Here is a 6,420-nt window from a genome sequence, read left to right as displayed (position 1 = left end):
TTTAGTTCTCTTTAACTTGAAAGTCCTTGAGTTTTACCGGTTAGCACTTAGCACCACAAGTTGGTGGGCTCGGATTTGAGCCTCACCACCTCCGATTTAGTCTGAGCATATCTCATTTAATTTGAGCATGTCTCCTCCTATGCTCCACTCATGTGTGTTTTAGTTCTCTCTACCTGTTTTGGGGTGCAAGATAATTGTTTCCTTCACACTATATGTTCATGATAACAAATTTTTGAGGATTGAAAATTTAAAAATTAAAGTAAAATATTTAGTTCTTCTTATCGAGTAGCTTCATGACCGTGTAAAGCAAATAAGCTTAAATTTTAGCTCGTAGATCGATCCAGTGGTGGCCCTAGCTTCTTCTTCCTTTTAGACTTAACACCTACTTTTCCTACTGTGTTGGATATAGTGTGACCGCAATCAAGCATTTTGAATTTTTGATAATTTTTCCTACAAAATAGAAATATCAGCAAGTAATCACCGCCAGAACTGCAACAAAAACGTTCGTCCTTTCCAGCAGAAATTTACACCCTTTCAAACAAGTAGCAAATCCAATACGGTACCTTTATATTATTATGTGTTGTAGCACAATGAAGAAGCTGAATTGGGAATATGATTCAGTTTAAGATTAAAAAAGAATATGAGTAAAAGTCATCAAAAGTGAAAATTGCAAGCAGGCAGGTATTAAAATCATAAGAAATGTAATTTTTCGTAATAGCACAAAACAAAGGCAAATATAGCTTTCTACGATTGTGCCACTTTTGAGTGTCAACACATGCCCCCTTATTTTTTGCCAAAGCTAGTGTGCCGAAAAATAACTTATACCATGTTTGTTCTAAGGATGATGTAAACACTCCACCGGCCATTTATATGTGCTTAGGGCAATAAATCTATATCGGCCATGTTCATGCTTGGGGCGATAATTCTATATCGGCCATTGATTTTAACTTCTTATTTACATCATACCTTGGAACCGATTACCACCAATCGGCTTTAAAGAGATGGGAATGAACCCGTTCCTTGTGTCACTAAGGAAATCAAACTCCAAGATGTCACGCCCTGTTAAGCAAGTAACATCGGCATGATTCTAATCCACCGACGCATCAGCCAAAGCAACACAGCCGAATTATTAGCGTGAATGACTTCTACTTCATCATCGACCCATTGTATTAAGAATTGGTGCATGGTAGATGGCACGCACTGGTTAGCATGAACCCAATCACGACCTAATATAACATTATAGTTACCTTGCACCTCGGCGATGAAGAATGTGGTGGCCAAAGTTTTGCTTCCCATAGTGAGTTCCATGCACATCACACCTTTGGTCTTTGTCTTTTCTTTACCCTCAAATCTGTTAAGTACCATATTGGTCTTCATCAATGCATCATCATGTAACCCCAACTTCTTGAAGACCGAATAGGGCACAAGATTTACCACAACAGTACCATCAACGAGCATCCTAGCAACCGGCGATCCGTTAATATGACCTTTGAGGTACAATGGCTTCAAGTGTTTCACCAGTTCTTTTGGCTTCTCGAAGATAGCATTCTTAGGACCAAAATCTAGTTGGGCCACCTGCTCTTCTCAACCTATAGCACGAAACTCGGCAGGTAAGTAATACACCATATTAATATCCATACCTTCCTGAACCAGCGTAGATTCGTAATCCACCATCTCATCTTCATCTCCCAATGTGTATATTGGCCTTAAAGTTTCCTTAACTGAAGGGGATGTTTCAGCTGGTATGGGACAATGTAATAGGGGTCACATCATCCTCTTTTGGTAGTGAAGGTGTTGATGTAGCTAATGTAGAAGCAGGTGTGTTTTTTTGTTTAGGCCTCCACACTTGTATTGTGAGTGCCATAGGCCGAATTTCATTGAACCATTCGTCCCTTTGCTTCTCTTCTTTGCGCTCTACCTTCTCGCGGTTCCTTATGCGTTGTAATCTTCTTTTCATAGTCTTAGTTAGACCGGGAGGATACCACTTAGGTTGGGTATATTTGGGTTCCCTAAGTTGGGCCTTGCTTGTGCTAGCCTCATGATCATTAACTATGGAACCCTACTGAACAATAACAATATCACCATTAGAATTAGCCAGATTACCAACAATCGCCTTTTTTATCTCCTTTTGTTTGTCGCATTTCCGCATCAGGTGACTTAATACGCCACACTTTTTTATTAGCCTTGCTTGGAGAAAAAAAATGTTGGGGAACGTAGTAATTTCAAAATTTTCCTACGCACACGCAAGATCATGGTGATGCATAGCAACGAGAAGGGAGAGTGTGATCTACGCACCCTTGTAGATCGACAGCGAAAGCGTTATGACAACGCAGTTGATGTAGTCGTACGTCTTCACGGCCCGACCGATCAAGCACCGAAACTACGGCACCTCCGAGTTTTAGCATATGTTCAGCTCGATGACGATCCCCGGACTCCGATCCAGCAAAGTGTCGGGGAAGAGTTCCGTCAGCACGACGGCGTGGTGACGATCTTGATGTACTACTGTCGCAGGGCTTCTCCTAAGCACCGCTACAATATTATCGAGGACTATGGTGGCAGGCGGCGCCGCACACGGCTAAGAATAAGATCACGTGGATCAACTTGTGTGTCTATGGGGTGCCCCCTGCCCCTGTATATAAAGGATGGAGGAGGAGGAGGCCGGCCAAGGCTAGGTGCGGTCAGGATGTGGAGTCCTACTAGGACTCCAAGTCCTAGTAGGAGTCCACCAAGAGGGGAGGAAGGGAGAAGGAAGTGGAGGAGAAGGAAAGGTGGCCGGCCCCCTTTTCCCTAGTCCAATTCGGACTAGAGGGGAGGGGGGGCGCAGCAGGCCCTTTCTCCTCTTCCCACTAAAGCCCATCAAGGCCCAATACTTCTCCCCGTGAATTCCCGTAACTCTCCGGTACTCCGAAAAATACCCGAATCACTCGGAACCTTTCCGATGTCCGAATATAGTCGTCCAATATATCGATCTTTACGTCTCGACCATTTCGAGACTCTTCGTCATGTCCCCGATCTCATCCGGGACTCCGAACTCCTTCGGTACATCAAAACTCATAAACTCATAATATAACTGTCATCGAAACCTTAAGCGTGCGGACCCTACGGGTTCGAGAACAATGTAGACATGACCGAGACACGTCTCCGGTCAATAACCAATAGCGGGACCTGGATGCCCATATTGGCTCCTACATATTCTACGAAAATCTTTATCGGTCAGACCGCATAACAACATACGTTGTTCCCTTTGTCATCGGTATGTTACTTGCCCGAGATTCGATCGTCGGTATCCAATACCTAGTTCAATCTCGTTACCGGCAAGTCTCTTTACTCGTTCTGTAATACATCATCTCGCAACTAACTCATTAGTTGCATTGCTTGCAAGGCTTAAGTGATGTGCATTACAGAGAGGGCCCAGAGATACCTCTCCGACAATCGGAGTGACAAATCCTAATCTCGAAATACGTCAACCCAAGATGTACCTTTGGAGACACCTGTAGAGTACCTTTATAATCACCCAGTTACGTTGTGACATTTGGTAGCACACAAAGTGTTCCTCCGGCACACGGGAGTTACATAATCTCATAGTCATAGGAACATGTATAAGTCATGAAGAAAGCAATAGCAACATACTAAACGATCGGGTGCTAAGCTAATGGAATGAGTCATGTCAATCAGATCATTCATCTAATGATGTGATCCCGTTAATCAAATAACAACTCTTTGTCCATGGTTAGGAAACATAACCATCTTTGATTAACGAGCTAGTCAAGTAGAGGCATACTAGTGACACTCTGTTTGTCTATGTATTCACACATGTATTATGTTTCCGGTTAATACAATTCTAGCATGAATAATAAACATTTATCATGATATAAGGAAATAAATAATAACTTTATTATTGCCTCTAGGGCATATTTCCTTCAGTCTCCCACTTGCACTAGAGTCAATAATCTAGATCACATCACCATGTGATTAACATCGATAGTTCACATCATCATGTGATTAACACCCATAGTTCACATCGCCATGTGACCAACACCCAAAGGGTTTACTAGATTCGGTAATCTAGTTCACATGGCTATGTGATTAACACCCAAAGAGTACTAAGGTGTGATCATGTTTTGCTTGTGAGAGAATCTTAGTCAACGGGTCTGCCACATTCAGATCCACATGTATTTTGCAAATTTCTATGTCAACAATGCTCTGCATGGAGCTACTCTAGCTAATTGCTCCCACTTTCAATATGTATTTAGACCGAGACTTAGAATCATCTAGATTAGTGTCAAAACTTGCATCGGCGTAACCCTTTACGACGAACCTTTTGTCACGTCCATAATCGAGAAACATATCCTTATTTCACTAAGGATAATTCTGACCGCTGTCCAGTGATCTACTCCTAGATCACTATTGTACTCGCTTGCCAAATCGGTGCAGGGTATACAATAGATCTGGTATACAGCATGACATACTTTATAGAACCTATGGCCAAGGCATAGGGAATGACTTGCATTCTCTTTCTATCTTCTGCCGTGGTCGGGCTTTGAGTCTTACTCAACTTCACACCTTGTAATACAGGCAAGAACTCTTTCTTTGACTGCTCCATTTTGAACTACTTCAAAATCTTGTCAAGGTATGTACTCATTGAAAAAACTTATCAAGCGTCTTGATCTATCTCTATAGATCTTGGGGCTCAATATGTAAGCACTTTCACCGAAGTCTTTCTTTGAAAAACTTCTTTCAAACACTCCTTTATGCTTTACAGAATAATTCTACATTATTTCCGATCAACAATATGTCATTCACATATACTTATCAGAAATGCTGTAGTGCTCCCACTCACTTTCTTGTAAATACAGGCTTCACCGCAAGTCTGTATAAAACTATATGCTTTGATCAATTTATCAAAGCGTATATTCCAACTCCGAGATGCTTGCACCAGTTCACAGATGGATCGCTGAAGCTTGCACATTTTGTTAGCATCTTTCGGATTGACAAAACCTTCTGGTTGCATCATATACAACTCTTCTTTAATAAATCCATTAAGGAATGCAGTTTTGTTTATCCATTTGCCAGATTTCATAAAATGCCGCAATTACTAACATGATTCAGACAGACTCAAGCATAGATACGAGTGAGAAGCTCTCATCGTAGTCAACACCTTGAACTTGTCGAAAACTTTTTTGCGACAATTCTAGTTTTGTAGATAGTAACACTACTATCAGCGTCCGTCTTCCTCTTGAAGATCCATTTATTCTCAATTGCTTGCCGATCATCGGGCAAGTTAACCAAAGTCCAAACTTTGTTCTCATACATGGATCATATCTCAGATTTCATGGCCTCAAACCATTTCGTGGAATCTGGGCTCACCATCGCTTCCTCATAGTTCGTAGGTTCGTCATGGTCAAGTAACATGACCTCCAGAACAGGATTATCGTACCACTCTGGTGCGGATCTCACTCTGGTTTACCTACGAGATTCGGTAGTAACTTGATCTGAAGTTACATGATCATCATCATTAGCTTCCTCACTAATTGGCGTAGTAGTCACAAGAACAGATTTTTGTGATGAACTACTTTCCAATAAGGGAGAAGGTACAATTACCTTATCAAGTTTTCTACTTTCCTCCCACTCACTTCTTTCGAGAGAAACTCCTTCTCTGGAAAGGACCCATTCTCAGCAACGAATATCTTGCCTTTGGATCTGTGATAGAAGGTGTACCCAACATTTTCTTTAGGGTATCCTATGAAGACGCACTTTTCCGGTTTGGGTTTGAGCTTATCAGGATGAAACTTTTTCACATAAGCATCACAACCCCAAACTTTAAGAAACGACAACTTTGGTTTCTTGCCAAACCACAGTTCATAAGGTGTCGTCTCAACGGATTTTGATGGTGCCCTATTTAACGTGAATGCAGCTGTCTCTAATGCATAACCCCAAAACGATAGTGGTAGATCGGTAAGATACATCATAGATTGTACTATATCCAATAGAGTATGGTTATGACATTCGCACACACCATTATGTTGTGGTGTTTCAGGTGGCGTGAGTAGTGAAACTATTTCACATTGTTTTAACTGAAGGCCAAACTCGTAACTCAAATACTCTTCTCTACGATCAGATCATAGAAACTTTATTTTCTTGTTACGATGATTTTTCACTTCACTCTGAAATTCTTTGAACTTTTCAAATGTTTCAGACTTATGTTTCATCAAGTAGATATACTCATATCTGCTCAAATCATCTGTGAAGATCAGAAAATAATGATACTTGTCGCGAGCCTCAATATTCATCAGACCACATACATCAGTATGTATGATTTCCAACAAATCTGTTGCTCGCTCCATTGTTCCGAAGAACGGAGTCTTAGTCATCTTGCCCATGAGGCATGGTTCGCAAGCATCAACTGATTCATAATCAAGT

Source organism: Triticum aestivum, chromosome 2A (assembly GCF_018294505.1).
Source record: "Triticum aestivum cultivar Chinese Spring chromosome 2A, IWGSC CS RefSeq v2.1, whole genome shotgun sequence".
Lineage (NCBI taxonomy): Eukaryota > Viridiplantae > Streptophyta > Magnoliopsida > Poales > Poaceae > Triticum > Triticum aestivum.
The sequence above is the reverse complement of the archived record's forward strand: the minus strand, read 5'-3'. Positions refer to the sequence as shown.